This window comes from Dreissena polymorpha, chromosome 14 (genome assembly GCF_020536995.1).
Source record: "Dreissena polymorpha isolate Duluth1 chromosome 14, UMN_Dpol_1.0, whole genome shotgun sequence".
In the NCBI taxonomy this organism is placed as follows: domain Eukaryota; kingdom Metazoa; phylum Mollusca; class Bivalvia; order Myida; family Dreissenidae; genus Dreissena; species Dreissena polymorpha.
Genome location: NC_068368.1, coordinates 75,083,580 through 75,101,741, shown reverse-complemented (window position 1 = coordinate 75,101,741; position 18,162 = coordinate 75,083,580). Strand labels below are relative to the sequence as shown.

The window sequence follows — 18,162 nt, the reverse complement described above, 5'->3', positions numbered from 1 at the left end:
TAAATTTTTGTTCTCTAAGTAAATAAAACATAATAAAGCACAATGCATTTTATTGAATAGACAAATGCGTATAGTTTAAATAAAACATAATAAATTTGTATCATGAGAATCGCGTTTCTTTAGCACATTAATTTTATTTGGGTATATCTTATCATAGGTGTGATAAGTAATCTGAGTTCTAATATAGCAAATTCCATTAATATGTAAATAGAAGGCCCGTTTATCATTTCATGTAATTAACCCTATAAGATTTGCCAATGCGATACAAGTTAAGGAGAAAAACAGCGCTCCTGACATCGTTGGCGTGGTTTGCCTGCAGCAACATGCGTTCATAACGCATTTGAGATCGTGATCAGATCTTAACGCCCCGACAAAGAAGAAGAATATGTCATCGACATACAGATATCTTCGACGACGATGTATCCGTCGAGGATCAGATGACGTAACAGACGACTTCAATTAGGATCCAACATTGTCGACATTGATCCAAATTGTGAACCAGCATCAGTACCATACAACGAGTGGACTGTTAATGGACATTTCACGCGTCGTCGAAAATGATTTTTAAAGATACGATGATATGAATGGACTTGATGATGAAAAATCGCGCGTACTTTGTACATATATTAGGTGTACATTTTTATCGTCTATGAACCTATATATATTTATATATATATATATGTGTGTGTTACCTTAATTACGTGTACATAAACAATAATTATAATACTACAGTCATGAATGCAGACATTCTTCAGAACTATATATAATAAACGTTTGAAGTATTCTAAATCGTGCGACAACCGAGGACCAACAGCTTCTCCGACTGACAATCATCGTCTTCATTCGGAAGCCGCCGTCTTCAATCGACTGCATGTTACCATCTACAACCAAATGTCACATACTCTCCAACCGGACGTCTCATCTCTTCACCCAGACGCCATATCGCCTCCAGCAAAGATGTCACAAATGGACACTATTCGTATTGGAATTTCCAAATCAGTGACGTATTCCTCTTCATTGTGATTGACATTGACTATTTAAATATTCCGACGTTTTATTATTTCAGCAGAAACATTCGTTAAAAATTTCATTAATAATTTGCAGATTGTCATCATATATATGTTTTAGTCACTGATGTTTTCATGTTTGCGTGGTTGATTTTTTCTTCGTATGTGTTAATAATGTTTTCGTTTACTTCCATACTTAAATTCTTGAAGATTTTTATGTATCCTAAAATACATAAAACTCAAATTGAAAGGATATGCTGTGTCACATTATGGTTAGAAATTGTAGGTGGAATATGTGGGTTTACCTCATGTAAAAAATATTGAAAATTTTATCAAAAGGGCTAGTAAACATGACAGTCACAAAGTGCACATATGTTCGAATAAGCTTATCGATGAGGGAGAGATTAAAGAATAGTATAGTTGACACAATGCCGGGAATGTTTGTATTGGTCAGGCAAAAGTGTTTATTCAGTTAAATCTCTCATCAAAAGGTTGGATAAAGCTTGTGAATATTTAGGTGGGTTGTTTATCCCGTTCCCAGGGCTTCATTTATTCAGTATCTTAAGTTATATATATCCAATCAGAAAAAAGAACGCATAGAACACTGACCAATGGGATTCTTAGTAATCCAGCCAACCGGCTTATTTAGAATACTGACCAATGGGATTCATAACTGAGATTCACGGGGCTAATGTTAGAGGGAAATAGTCAGTTAGCGTTTAGACCTGGAGGTGTACAGTTGGAAAAAGACACAATCATGTAGCAATCACAACGTATTTGTATAACTGAAATATTAGTTAAGTCAGACATTAAATTGGACTAGAAACTGATATAGGGTGTTGTTGAATATTTTATCCTATATTATGCAGAGAAACCAACATAATAGAGAGGAACCAACTTGTCCCATGCGTGACACGAGAAAAAGGTAGTTAATGCAAATCTCGTCATCTTGGCAATACGCGCATGACGAGATATCGAATGAGAGGGCACACACCAGTAATTTAAGAGTAATGAACATTGCTAGTTATTATGTGTCGTCCATGAACTATGAACGATTACGTGACAGAACACATATTATATTATGCTAACACAAAAAATGACAAACAATGGACTTACCATGAATTAAAAAGGGTCGACCACTCATTTACTTTTGGTGTGGTCTGATAAATAAGTAAGCATAAAATCGTAACCATGTGACAGGTAACCTGATGGCGGACGCTATGGCGGACTATTACGTTAAAGGCTTCAACCACGCCAATGCCACGTGGACCCTGTCCGCTATTGCCATGTTGAACGGCGGCGGCTTCCGGGCTTCTATCCAGAAAGGTTTGTCAAACATTATATGTGTATCAGATACAGACCAACTGACTGAAGATTATGTTTATGTTTTTTTCTTGAACTATAAACTCAGTGACAACAAGACCCCATGTAAACTGCTGCTTCTTCAGATAGTGCTGCTACCACTTCCACTACCTCTGATACCATACACCCAACACTATAAGAACTAACACCAGCAATACAAACTCAAACAATCGTGAATTCAATTAAAGATAATTGATTTATGAAATTACACCGCAACCAATTAATATATCTTCTTCCCATTCATCATCAAGGTAACATCACCACTGGGAACACACACACCGTTCAGCCGTTCCAGAACGAGGTGGACCTGATCAGGGTGACGGGCGCAAATCTCCGCGAACCGCTCGAGTGGAGCGTAGGGGAGTACAACCCCGTGGATGCGCACGGCAGGTTCATGCAGTTTTCAGGTAACCACCTGATGGTCTTTTAAATACTATTTGCTAGTATGGCTTCACAAAAATTATCGAAATATGTTCTCATTTAGCACATTATAGTACAAACTTCGAGCAGACAGGATTCCTCTTCGCAGTTGACCGCAAACTGAATATATTATGATTCACAGTAAAAAGCCACTAGATTGCGTTTCAAAACGGATTGCGATCATCACAAAACTTGAGAGGACATATGAATAATTCAATTGTAATGTGAAAAGTGTAATGTATAAATTTTCTCAACCTACACAAAACATGTAGCTGGTTTCAGAAATATATACACGTTTTTAACAAATGACATGAGAAACTTTTTATGCTTCATTGGACTTAATCGCGCTCATGTTTGGATATTTCAGTATTTCATAATTTACAAGAAAAACGAGTATTGTAATCTACGTTTATGACCAAAATAATCGATTACCATAAACGATGTATTAACTACATATTTCAGGTTTACATGTAACATATAACCTCCTAAAGCCCTCTATGCATCGTGTGGTCGACGTACAGGTGCGTTGCCTCGAGTGTGGTATACCGAATTACTCCCCTTTGAAAGAGGACGCCATTTACACAATTCTTCTACCTGCATTCATCATCTGTGTCGGAGACGGCGGCTTTAATTTCCAGCCCATAGAGCATCTGCTATTAAGTAAGAACGCGATTGTACGGGAATGTCCCTCCTCCCTGTTAAACTTTTTTAATTTAGAAATTGTCATTTGATATATGTAATCAATAGTCTATGCACTTAATTTGTTCTTGATGTTATACCAGGGTGCAGGATCACGTGATATTGTGGGGTTCCCAATTAAATGTTTATGGATGTTAACACACTGGTAAGTGGTGCTTTTTTTTCCAACTAACTTTTTAAAACAATTTTTCTTAAGAATAACACGTTAAACATTAAATACACATTTTTATGCTGATTGTGGCAATGTGAAATACATCAGAATTACTTTATTTTATAAGCCTGTGTTACCAGGGGGGGGGGGACATGCGTATACGGGATCTTACCGGATTTAAGTGAGGTTAGTTGGAACCAAGCTTCCAAAATGGCGTCGTTTTCGTGTTTTTCGTGAAGGTGTAGCGGATATTTTCACCCGGTAAGCCAGTTTATATTTATATTTCTTTTAAATGAAACAGCCCTTTCGGCTCTACAGCGTTCGTGCTTCCCTCGGTTTTTTGTTTCAATACCGTTGACGTCTGAATAAATAAGTTATTGAAGCAAAACCGTCGACAAATGTGTTGTTTAATTTCTTGACCTTCGAGATGTTGGATGTTCGAATATCATTTTCTCTCATAATAAACAATATTTGTGAATGTTTACAGTAACATATAACATAAATCACGATTAAACTATTATCTCGACGCGTTTTTATGTCTATTAATTCATTTAATGCCGAATTATAACGAGTAAACCTCCCTTTTTGGAACTAACTTCATTTTAAGCACAGTTTAGGACCTGACTTCCAAAAGACAAACAGCTCTTTCATATGTGAAAGAGATTGACACGAAATACCTGCCCATCTATAATAAAGTTCATATATGTACTTCAATATTATAGTTTTATAGCATTTTATGTGGTGCAATATAAGTGTTTTCATAATCATTTTACTGTAGATTTATAAAAATGCTGTACCCAAAACTGCCGACCAACTGATTCAATTTACCTATTTTTAAGACGATGGGTTGTGGGGTGGCTGATGTGCGAGATAATATATTGTTTATCGGTCCTTTCAGTAATATTTTAATTAATTAAATGTTTTTTATGACGTGTCGACCTTATTCTGATATGAAATTTTCTTTAACCATTCTTTTACTGTCTTTTCAGATGCTGAAGGTTAAAGGGCGATAATAAGTGCATCTTTCGTTGCAGTATATGCAATTAGGAATTTTAATTAGCGGAGGACTGGGATACCATGCCCATTTCATTGATCACATGAGTTTAAATGTAGAATATGCAAGAAACAGTCCTTCAACAGTGCCGGACTAAAACAGCAAATAAAACAAACGAAAAAATAAAATGTACAGCTGATGTATTTAGTGTTTTTTTGGTTTGTTTTATTTTATTATTTCTACATAGACAAGTCTGACATATAGTTGCTTTGAGTGCTACTTAATTACTTGTTTTGTTCCGTATATATCATGATGCTAGTTTCTCACTTTTTATGCCATCGGTAGGGTGGCATATAGCCGTTGAACTGTCAGTCCGTGATCGGTCCGAATACTTTAACATTGGCCATAACGTTTGCAATATTGAAGATAGCAACTTGATATTTGACATGCATGTGTATATCATGGATCTCGCGATTTGAGTGGTGAAAGGTCAAGGTCAATGTCATCATTCAAGGTCAAAGGTCACAAAAACCAATACAAGGGAAGTAATAAGCTTTAAAGGGAGATAATTATCTGTACCTTCCAAATGATAAAAAAATTAAAGCGGCGCAGTAGGGGGTATTGTGTTTCTGACAAACACATCTCTTATTTTTTTATGAAAATAAACCATTATCTGTGTTACGTCATTTCTTCCTACGATGTCTATGCATACATTTTCAGTTGTATTCAGCACTTAAATACAGGATAAAAAAAGATTTGGGTTGGAGTGAATCGGTTTTGCATTTGGCATATTAACATTACTTTGGATTAAAAGGCAATGTTAGGGACAAACGAAAAAATCATTCTAAGTGAACCAATACTTTATTCCCTCAATACAACAGTTTAAAGAATATGTACATGTATTCACATAGGTATAAAAGAGAAAAAATGCATGTATATATTGATCACTTCTACTGAAATCATATCGTGTATTGCATTTGCACAAATCTTTCTATCCACTACAAATTCACTTTTTTCGATTATAACATAGTGACCAACTCAGAACTGGTTTAAAAGACGGTCGTCCAAAATGTGTCACATCAAAGTCACATACATGTATCAGTATCGTTATTGTAAAACGCGTCAAATGTCAAGATATTAAAGGGGCCTTTTTACGTTTCGGTAAATTGACAAAATAAAAAAAAATGTTTCAGATTCGCAAATTTTAGTTTTATTTATGATATTTGTGAGGAAAAAGTAATACTGAACATTTGCCATGCTCTAAAATATCCACAATATGCATCTTTTGACGATTTAAAAACCTGAAAATTATAAAGCGTTGCAACGCAAAACGTTTTTTTGATTTGGAGAGTTTTGTTGTTGTCGTTACATTTTGTGATACCACGAAAATTGCCTGTATATAGTATAAAAGTCATCACGCATTTTGTAAGCGCCGATGGCCTAGTGGTATAGGCGATACACTTTTGCTTCAGGGGTCAGTGGTTTTAGTCAAGTTGGGGGTTACTTTTTTTCTTTCTCAAACTGTATATTTGTTTTTTACTGGAGCTTTTTAGATACAATGTTTACATTTATCAATATAAAGCATTTAATGACAAATTTCAAAAAATGCAAAAATCTGTGAAAAGGCCCCTTTAAATTAACAATTAATATTTAAGTTTGCATTAAAAAACATCCACCGATATGCATCTTCTAAGCAGGTGTCAGGTATTCCAAATTGCTTCATGTATTCCGAATCGCAATAATGGTAGTATTTTGGTTACATCAACCTTATACTAGTATCGAACCGGCTTTACCCTTTTCTGTTTTTCATAACACTTATATTGCACGTATATGTGATTGTTTTGTGTGTTTAACTGGCTAGGTACTTCGACGTAATCTTTTGTGTTTGATTGGTTGGTTTTCATTAACCTTTCGCTTTCTAGAGCGGTACACACTTCGTTACGCCGTCTTTTTTAATCGTGACATCCTCAACATATATAACTGGCGTCTTGATATCTGAAAATAGTAAGCATAGTATTCCGTTTAGTAAGCACAGTATTCCGTTTGAGGCATATTCAAACATAAGTATGTTCATATGTCTTAAAATAAAAAGGTAAGAATTACACTCTAATAATAATACCGTCGAACGTCTTATATTACACACACTAAATGTAAGCGTTAAGTATGTGAGAAAACATATAATACTAAAAATTAACAATATAACAGTTAATAAAAAAAGAGATAAATCTTGATTTCCTCAAGAGAAAATGTTTTCCAAAACATTCGCACCAATGCGGAATTCATTCACGACAGTTATTTCGCATAAGACCTTCTAACATAGGAAAGATCGAGCTTTTTATCATTTGGAAGTCAGGTCCAAAAATGTGCTTAAAAGAAAGTTAGTTCCAAAAAGGGGGGTTAACCCGTTATAATTCGTCATTTAATGAATCAATAGACATAAAAACGCGTCGAGATAATAGTTTAATTGTGATTTATGTTATATTTTACTGCAAATATGCACAAATACTGTTTATTATGCGATAAAATGATAATCGAGCATCCAACATCTCGAAGGTCAAGAAATTAAACAACAAATTTGTCGACGGTTTTTCTGGAATCACTTTTTTATTCCGACGTCTACGGTATTGAAACAAAAACCGAGGGGAGTACAAACACCGTAAAGCCAAAAGGGCTTATTCATTTAAAAGAACTACAAATATTAACTGGCTTACCGGGTGTAAATATCCGCTTCTCCTTTACGCAAAACACGAAACCGACGCCATCATGGAAGTTTAGTTCTAACTAACCTCACTTAAACCCGGTAAGCTCCCGTATACGCATGTCCCCCTGGTTACTGTGAAAAAATCCCTTGTCTATTGCATGGTTATGCTTCATGCAACGCGAAATTTTGTCACCGATTTCAGATATATTCAAGGATTTATTCTTATTTCTTAAGATATCGGCACAAACTCCAAGAAAAACTGTCTTTTATGCACTTAAGATTTTTGGAAATGTATTTCAATAACCTTGACATATTTGAAAAAAAAATCTTAGCGGTGCGTTTGCATTCTGTCCAGCACGTGTGTAAACCCCTTCGATTTTGCACCCTGGATACGCATAGCAACATTATGTTTGCAAGGAGAAAAGAATCGCAGCAGTACCATAACAGGAGAAAAGCATACCAATATTAACCTTAAACTGTAGCTCGCATCTCAGCATTAATCCTGCAAGGTAACATACATGCCAATATTAACTTTGTATTGCACAGGTATCGCAACATGTATCTTGCAAGGTGACCACGCAAGAAATTAATCACGTAAGATTACGCTTGCACAGTGACTATATCTTAAAAACGTCCTTGCATGGTGATCCACGTAACATCTTTGACCTCGTTACGAGACACATATCGAAACATTAACCTTCCAATGTGACCTCTGCGCATTGCAACATTAATTTTGCAATAGGACACGCATTGCAATATTAACCATTCAAGGAGACATACACGCAACATGAACCTTGTGATTTGTCACTCATCGCAACATTAACCTTCCAATTTGACATCAAGTATTGCCTTATTAACTTTGCAATAGGACACGTATTGCAACAATAACCATTCAAGGAGACACACGCACAACTTGAGCCTTGCAAAGTGACACTTATAGCAACATTTACTTTACAAATCTGCTCGCAGTGGTTACTTCCAGGCGATACCCTCAGCAACGCCAGATAGCAGAGACTGATTTAAGGAACAATTGTTTTTACATTGATATTCTTGTGCAGATAGTAGTTATGAAATTTGATTTGAACAAAGGGAAATTTTCGTATTGTTTAAGTTTACCAGGTCACATATTCGTACATTAATGCATTTAGTACACAACAATTAAATATAATAATCTAATATCATATCGTGTATTTAAATACATGTTGTAACACGATTTGCTCTTTTATTTTTTTTTATTCAGACACGTTGGATGTTGAAGTTACCATGGCATACCTAGCGAAACACGCTCTAGTATACCCAAGTGAGGAGGGCCGTATACAATTCAAGACCCCAAGCGGTCCGACGACTTCCGGTACTGACGGATCTGTTAGTGGAATGGCGCCTATGGCGATGCTTTTATCATTATGTTCATATTTGCTTTCTTGATTCTGTTTTAAGTGATGAAGTTAGTTAAATATGTTCCGTTGCCTTACATTTTAAGCAGTTTCTGTTTGTCGTGTACTCGTATTGTACAATCGATTTAATTCCGGTTTCTGACTTCGTAATTGACATGGGTCCTTGTATTTTTTAATACTTACATCTTGTTGTGTTTTTTTCTTTGAAATCTATGTATGATGTGTATAGATTTAGTTATACGTATTTTTCGTTGAAAAATAAAAAATCATTTGAAAACATTTTCAATCAAATTTAAGTCATGTTATTATTGTGATACGATTGCCAAATCATATGTCGTGTTTTCGAGCTCCTCCTTTCCTTAACGTAACCTTTTTGGCATTGGCTCAGTCTCTTTTGGAGAATGTTAAGTATCTATTTGATCAACTAGAAGCCAATGTTTTTGTTTATGCAATAACTTATATATGTTGAAAGCTATCATATGATTACGTTAACGTTTACATTTGTTGGAAATTTGTTCGTCAATCAGGCAACATGCATCGAGTTGCTTAAAAATACCACAATGCCGCAATTCTTAAAGGCCTTACGTTTTTAAAAAGGTTGTAATTGTATGTTTCCGTCAATTTGTTGAATCGCACTACACTGCCCGACTTTTATACTAATGCTATTTGATTTTGAAATAAAAAACAACATATAAAGCTTGCTAACCACGTAGATTTACCCATATATTTTTAAGAAAAAAAATGCCCGTCATAAGCGCTTCCTGGGGAGTATTATTGTCTTGTATATCAATGCATCTCGAAAGGGAGGTGGCGCGAGAGAATACCGCGCACCAATCATGGCATTCATCAATCATCTGGGCATACAAAAATCATCCTTTATACACTCCATAACTATTAAAGTGAGATACGCAGTATACAAATTAATATGTGGTTCGTGGGGACTGTTAAATTACGTACATGTTTGCTAAGGTGTTTAGCATGTGTTTGTGACCTTTAATAATCGGAAATTTATCCTCAAATTATATTAAAATATATGAGTTTTGATATTTCGGATTTATTTGAATGTATATGTATACGAATATTTCATTTATTATTTTTCGTTACAAAACACACATACTCGAATGTATCTTCGATGAATCTTTGAAGAAGTAAGATAAAGCAATACACTTTACTAAAATAAATAAAGATATATTATGATGATGTATTATGTTCGATTAATATACTTACAGTTGTCGAGAATCATGATTTTCGTGTATACCGATAGTTATCGTTTTTGTGTGTGTGTAACTGTGAACTGTATGATATAGAAATCTTGTAAATAGTTTCATAATATCAACTTTGTGAATACTGAGTTGAAAATATCATTTTACCTGTACACAGTTTATATTATAGGCATAAGATTTTTGTTCTGAAAATATAAGAGAACATAATTGTTACTTTATTATTATTTACCTACGTAAGATTCAACATATGGTCACGTCTGGTATATCCCACACACGTGTTAAGATGTTGTTTACGGTTTCTTGTCAGACAAGTGTTCAAACTTAACGTCATAGACGATTATTCTAAACAATATATTTATAGCAATTCTCTCACTTAAATATGAAGCTGAAAATGTTGCCACAAGGCGTTTCAGATGCTTATAGTATTTTCTGCGCATTGAAAGTAATAGAAATAAAAACAAACTTGGTGAAATATTGACAGCTGCAATCTGGTACTGCTTAAATACAATTTGTTGTGAACAAATCATGCTTGCAAACTAATTTTAGTTTTGTTTTATTACACGGTTTAAAACAACAACAAGATTGTTCATACATACATTCATACAGTTGATGAAAACGGAAATTTATTTATTGCATTAGTTTTTTACGAGTACAGCATTGTTATGCCCCCGGTAGGGTGGCATATAGCAGTTGAACTGTCCGTCAGTATGTCAGTCTGTCCGTCCGTCCGAAAAAAAAACAACATTGGCCGTAACTTTTTAAATATTGAAGACAGCAACTTGATATTTGACATCAATGTGAATCTCATGGAGCTGCACATTGTGAGTGGTAAAATTTTAAGGTGAACATCATCCTTCAAGATCTAGGGTCGAAAAAAACAAATCCAAGGGAAGTAATAAGCTTTAAATGGACATAATTATCTGACCTGCCAATTTATATATATTTTTTAAATAAATCAAAGCGGCGCAGTAGGCGGCATTGTGTTTCTGGCCAACACATCGTTGTAAAAGGTCATCCTTCAAGGTCTAAGGTCAAAAATAAAAATCCAAGGGAAGTAATAAGCTGTAAAGGGATCTAATTATTCAATATTGAAGATAGCAACTTGATATTTGGCATGCATGTGTATCTCATGAAGCTTAACATTTTGAGCGGTGAAAGGTGACAGGCATACAAGTATCTTAGGTACGTTAAGGTTACCTGTGAATCTACAGTCACGGTAGTTGCTTATAATTATTTGCTACTAAAAATAGAGATTTGTTAGCGACAATTGTTTTCAAGGGAAGTAGTTTATATAATTATAAATCTCAGATTATATATTTTCTAACCAACAATTTAAGTTCTTTTCACAGTTACTGTACATATTTTTTATCTTGATTATTTATAACCTAAATGATTGATTTGTCAAAGGTTCTTTTTAATGATATAATTATCATTTCTTTCCTGTACTAATTTGTGAATGGTAGGGTTCATTACATACCTGTGGACTTATGTCCATAGATACATGATGAACTCTGGCTATGATCTCTTTGATAAACCACAGGCCTTGGTTGTCAGTGATGTCTGACTTGGTCATTTTTTGACTGTCTGCAGACCCCCCCCCCGCGGTTGGATTGGACAAAATCCAAGGGAAGTTATAAGCTTTAAAGGGAGATTATTTCTATACCTGCCAAATGATAAATATACATTTTATTTCAAAGCGGCGCAGTAGGGGGCATTGTGTTTCTGACGAACACATCTCTTGTTTTTATTCATACGTCGAACACGAATGCGACTAAATGTATATGAAGTGCATGCGCATCTCTAACACAATATTTAGAAGGTTTAGAAGGTATTTTGATTTAAATGTGATCAGCCCCTGTGAAAACAGGACTTATTGGAGTCAGCAGAGTGGTATCTGGCACGACATTTTCTGCCTGGACAGGATTTTTGAAAATAAAAAAAAACTTCATTTAAACGGAAAATACATTATTAGTGGACTGTGTCGTACTTTATTAGGCTGTGCGGACTGCACATGCATTAATCCCCGTTTTCATAGAATAAGGCAAATTGTAACTGTTGTATTTTCTTTGGTTGTATTGCACGACATGATTACCTGATTTTGTATTTCAAAAAGCCAAAGGTTGACTGCAATTCAATGACAATAAACGAATTAAAACAACTCATCATCTCACCACAGTATTGTTATACTACATTTAATGTTTACCTTTTTACGATTAAACAACGCGTATAGCATTGGAATAAACGAGTATACGTTAATAAATACATCGTATAACGTACTTGTTTATTGCGCGTGTCAACAGAGAGAAACGTTGTTCACAATACCGCTCGAAACGTTACGGATATTAACGATAAGTAACACATAAAAGTAATATTTTTCCCGTCATTTGAAACGGTTACGTTTTTTACAATAAACAATATGAAATTTTGATTTCTTCTTCTGTATTTTATACCGACAATAATATCAGTATTTTTCTCGGTATCAAATACGTATATAACACAAAAATTTATTCAATACTTAGGAAATAACGTGTAGATGTTTTATATTATATTAAATATTTAAACTATCATATTGGGTACTTACGAGTATCCACCAATTATACCAAAATACGTTCATGTTCAATTCCTTTATACGTGAATTGCGTGGCCTTAAACTTTTACCGATTTCAAACATTGACAAGGGTCATGTTTCATTACAGACCAGTCACCATTTGAAATAAGTAATATACATCCAGTATTCGTATGAAAGTTAGTGAACGGTAAGCGAGCGTAACGTACACGCACCCTACAAAGAAGAACAACTGTGAATAAAATATACGTTTTTAGACTTTAACCTCAAATATTTAGGTGCATACACTCTACGGCAGCACAAACCGGAAATGATTAGTATACTAATATGTACGTATGTATATAATACAAATTAATCAACAAGTATTTCAATTTTAAAAATAGACAAGTGCAATAAATGTCTTTTCACGCACCGTAGTAGCATAAATGAGCATACATGAGTTTGACGTGTAATATATATGGGCCTTGCCCTGTGAAAAGGTGGTTTAATGCATGTGCGTAAAGTGTAGTCCCAGAATAGAATCTGCAGTCCGCACAGGATATTCAAGGACGACACTTTTCGCTTTTATGATATTTTTCGTTTAAAGAAAGTCTAATGTGAGCAAAAATCCAGTTAAAGCGGACATGCATTTAACCCCCTGTTCACAGAGCACAACCCATATACTTATCATAAAACTCCAGATACGTTATTAGGTTATTGAATTATTTCAGCAACTCCTGCATGTAAGGCAAATGATCAAATGCGTTAACAACACAAGAGGATACAAACAATAAGACAAACATTGATTTACTATTTTAGGCTGGGGTAATCGCATTGGAATAATTTATTTTAGTTCTGTTCATAATATTGGCTGTTAAGCCATCAACGTCCTGCCACATTTTCGATTCAGAAATATTGAAATTATGTGAAAAACATACACAGTTTGCACTTTCATTTTACGAACAAAACCCGAAAAATCTGAAAACTTATATAACTTGACAAGTGTACATCTCCGTTCAAATGAGGCCTCATTATTTTAATAAAATAACTAACAAATGTGTTCAATCGTGACAATAATCTAAAACAAAACTAATTGACACTTTAATGGACGTTTGATGTTTTACAATTATATGTTAAATTCATCGTTGACTTATACCTTAACAATATAAAAGTACACGAATGCCAAGAAGCGCTTGGTGAAAGGTGTTTTTAAAATTTCTGCTGTTGCTTTAATCCAGGATTTGTTATCGACATGTCTAAATTAGACCTCAAAACGGTTGATGAGATTCAAATTCGAGTAATAACGAATCGAAAAAATATCATCAAAATAGCATTAGGAACCAATTCTGATATATCAACTGATCAATTGAGCCGCGTTCTGAGAAAACTGGGCTTAATGCACGTACGTTAAGTGTCGTCCAAGATTAGCCTGTACAGCACAGACTAATAAAGGACGACCCTTTCCGCCTAAATTGGATTTTTGCTAAGAAGAGACTTCATTTAAATAAAAAATGTTATAAAAGCTGAAAGTGTAGTCCCTGATTAGCCTGTGCGGACTGCACAGGTTAATCTGGGATGACACTTTACGCACATGCATTAAACCCCTTTTACACAAAGCACGGCTCAATTTGTATTCTTAATCCTCTAAAGTCAATTATTAGAATTGGTTTGTATTGGTAATGTATCAAATTTGTGACAAACTTAGTTAGCTATCATGGTTTCTATTTGTATACGAACATCATGTAAAATGCACATGGTCGCCCCCGTGGTACAATGCACATGTTTATTGATAATGTACGTGATTCAAGCAAACAAAACTTTACTTAGGTGTAATTTTTGTTTTTCTAATTACAGTATATATAAATAATCATGATAACCCTGTTGCTGTTTAATTTACGTTAAATCATATTGTAAAACATCCTCACAGTCTCCAATAATACTCCTCGTGTACATCACTCACCGATGCAAACGGATTAGTCTACACATTCAGTCAAAGCGTGTCTGTCCGAAACAAGGCCGTAAAACCCGTATGTAAACAACTGAAACTGTACAGGCGCGTGGCCACAACTTGTGCGCTGTTCTTTAATATAACGTGTTTTGCTTTGTTGTTGTTTGCTATGTCTTGTTTATTTTATTAGCCATAAGTTCATCCTCTTTCATTATTTGTTATTTTATGTTATATGTTACTCATAGTTGAGCCCGAATGCCGATTCAATGTACTTGTTATTGCGTAATTCACTTAAATTTTGTACAAGCCCTGAAAATGCTGTACTAATCAATGTTTTCTAAATGACTTCCCCCTATCCCACTAACTTAACTAACCGCTTAATACTCATATTAATAATATTCATTAACAAATTGTTGTTTAATATTGAGACCGGAATCTTACATATGTCTTTCAATTACGTATGTTTATCTGTAAGTCCGTATGTCTGTTCGCCGGCCCGACAAGGAGACCGAAAACCCGTCCGCACAAACCATGCCTACCGGTCAGTCCGCTTGCTTGTATGCCTACCTTCCGCATGCTTCTCAATGTATGTGTTTATATTGTCTGTCTTGTCACTCATGTGTGACTTGTCGAACAATTGAGTTTGTTGGTCGGTTTGTTCCAATTCCTTACGTCCGTTATTCCGCCATTCCTTATGCCTTTCTATCTATATCTCTGTCGGTTAGTCCATCCGTCTGATACAATTGTGTGTTTTGAATATATTCAGTATAAACATAATTAATACACTAAATGTTGAATATATACCTCCATATTTGTTTCAAGTGCTTGATCCCACCTTATATTCGACAGCTTTGATGTAGTGAACTAAATGCACAATCTTCTGACACGAACACAGCTCTCCTATTTTGTTGCAGAATAAGCAGTAGTTAGTTTATTGTAGCAATGCGAAAATAAGCGCTTGTAATAGCAAAATAACAAATACTATATGTATAATTGCTATGATTCGTCGAGAACAAACAAGTACAAACCTTGTTATGTATCCCTGATTTCCGGAGCGAAGCTGGGCTTTAACTTGTACGTGTCCTCGTCTTGCTTATAACACCTTATACTTCTGAAAAAAAAAAGAAGATGATGCTAATCATTTGCGAAAATCGAGAATGTGTAATATGTTTAGTTGCACAAGCGCTCTCCACCAAAAGCATGATTGAAACTGATCGCCGTTAGATGCCTTGAAGGGAACACGTGTCTTCGATTGGCTGTTCAAAATACACTGAACATCATCTCTTAGCCGACACATATAATAATATAATCATTATATTCTCCAATCACTATTTAAAACAAAACACATAAGGCAGCCTTTAATTTATAATAGACTACCATTTCGTGAGCACTTCCGCATGTATTTAACATGATTATTTAATAACAAAGAAACCTTCGCTAAATGATGTTTGTCCGCAAAAGTGCAAAAGCAAATTAAAGCAAGGTTTCTTAAAAATTTTATAAACGACATTGAAATGTGAATATCTTTTTTTATGTTTCTTTGTTTCCAAATGCTCAAACAACTAAAAATGGAATATATGTTTTCGCGAATTATCAAACATATGTTACGAACTAAACTCCCACAAGGCACAAGGACCAGCCGGCCTGCCACCAAGATTCCTCAATGAATTTGCCAATAAGATTTCTCCTGCACTAACCCACGTGTTTCAGGCCTCCCTCACGTAAGGTCGAGGACCCGAGGACTGGAAGCACGCTATGGTCACTCCAATTTTCAAGAAGGGCTATCGCACAGCTGCTGTAAACTACAGGACGATATCCCTTACCACAGTCTGTTGCAAGACCATGGAGCTTGCCATCAACAGTCAGGTTATAAAACACATGGAGCACCATGGTATACTCACTGACAGTCAGCATGGTTTCAGGAAAAGACGTTCCTGCGAAAGCCAGATTGTACTTACGATACAAGACATTGCATCATGCTTGAACGACGGTGACCAGATTGGTGCTGTACTACTTGATTTTAGCAAATCGTTCGACAATGTACCCCACAAGCGACTCTCCATCAAGCTGGACCACCATGAGATCTACAATTAAGTGCTGAACTGGATCAAGAGATTCCGTTGCAACAGAAGCCAGGAAGTCCTTGTCGAAGATCACACATCATCGTCTGCACCTGTCACATCAGGGGTCTCCACGGGCTCTGTCCTCGGTCACCTACTCTTTCTACTGTACATAAATGACATCCCAAGAAGAAAAGCCTCCAACTAACGGCTCTTTGCAGATGACAATATATTGTATCGAAAGATCAGAACAACTAAAGATGTAGACATCCTGCAAGAGGATCTGAAAAAAATTGGAACAGTGGAAGAACGTCTGGCAAATGCAATTTAACCCATCCGATTGTGAAACCAACTATTTCACCAAATACGGCATACAATCAAGAGGACCTACGAGCTTCACGGCCACCAACTCGCCAATGTCACAGTCAAGTGGGAAGTACCTAGGGGTCACATTGCATGAAAAACTGCTCTGGAACAGTCATGCTGATGAGGTCTCAAAAATGCCAATAACTCCCATTCCTTCCTGAGACAAAATATCAGCAATTATCCGACTGATTCGAAGGCGCAATGCTACAAGGCCCCATGGCTCCCACTCCTGGAATACGCATCTACAGAATGGGACACATATACAGCGGAAAATATATCTCAGCTAGAAGCATTACATCGAAGAGCTGCCAGATTCTTCAAGGGAGACGACAGGACGACAAGCAGAGCAAGCCAAATGATCGCCTTCCTGGGATAGCAATCCCTGCAAACCCGGCGTACTAAATTCCAGACTGGTACTAATATACAGGATAATCCACTACCTGGTAGAAATACCAGAAAACCTGTATCCCTACTGAGAAGGAGAAATATATGCGACCTCGTCCCATTCTGCCGAACAGACCTTTACAGACACTCCTTCTTCCCAGCAGCCATCCGACTCCGACTAGAATTAGCTTCCGGCAGAAGTCTCCACTGCCGGGTCCTTGGACAGCTTCAATGCGCTCCGGTCATTCTGCATTAGACCACAAGCACAGTTTTTATCTGGTTTTATCTCTCACATTGTTTTTGTTTCCTCACAACGACCAAGGTGCCTGTACCACGTGACTTTTTCGGCTATGTGTGGGACACTGGATAGTAAACAAAACATCGCTTCAGGTAACGTTTTTGATAATTTCTTCATTAATTCAAAACCATTTTCAAAAAAACAAAGACTAGATCCCGGTCATTGTCAAAATACACAACTTTGTTAAGTTTGGGCATAATTAATTATTTTTTCCAAAAAATGCAACCACGTGTTTAATAACGCTCGAAGTGAAATGCTATGTGTGGTATATTTTTTATTCAATCAACAAAAACGTTCATTATAATATTGTAGAAGGTTTAAAAAATAGGGCGGACATTGTAATTCTTCGTAGAGAAGCTATATACATTGTATGTTTGCGCAAATACATCTGATTCGGAGTGTGTGTATAAAAATGTAATGATGCTATGTGTGGGGCACATTTTTGAAATGCTATGTGTGGCATACAAATTAAAGTAGAGAATCGAAAGATTGACATACACGTCAATAATATTTTAAGTCTGTCTAAATAACAAAAGTTGGTCAAAAAAATATTGTTGGTACTGTTTTGCGCGCTTAAAATATGATAATCACGACGTTCATGTTACTCAAA

At 35.6% G+C, this 18,162-nt stretch overlaps 1 pseudogene; it reads left to right on the top strand.

Moving 5' to 3' along the window:
- The window catches only part of LOC127857493 (5'-nucleotidase-like), a 28,835-nt pseudogene extending 12,297 nt beyond the window's left edge, over positions 1–16,538 (top strand).
- The last annotated feature ends 1,624 nt before the right edge of the window (positions 16,539–18,162 follow it).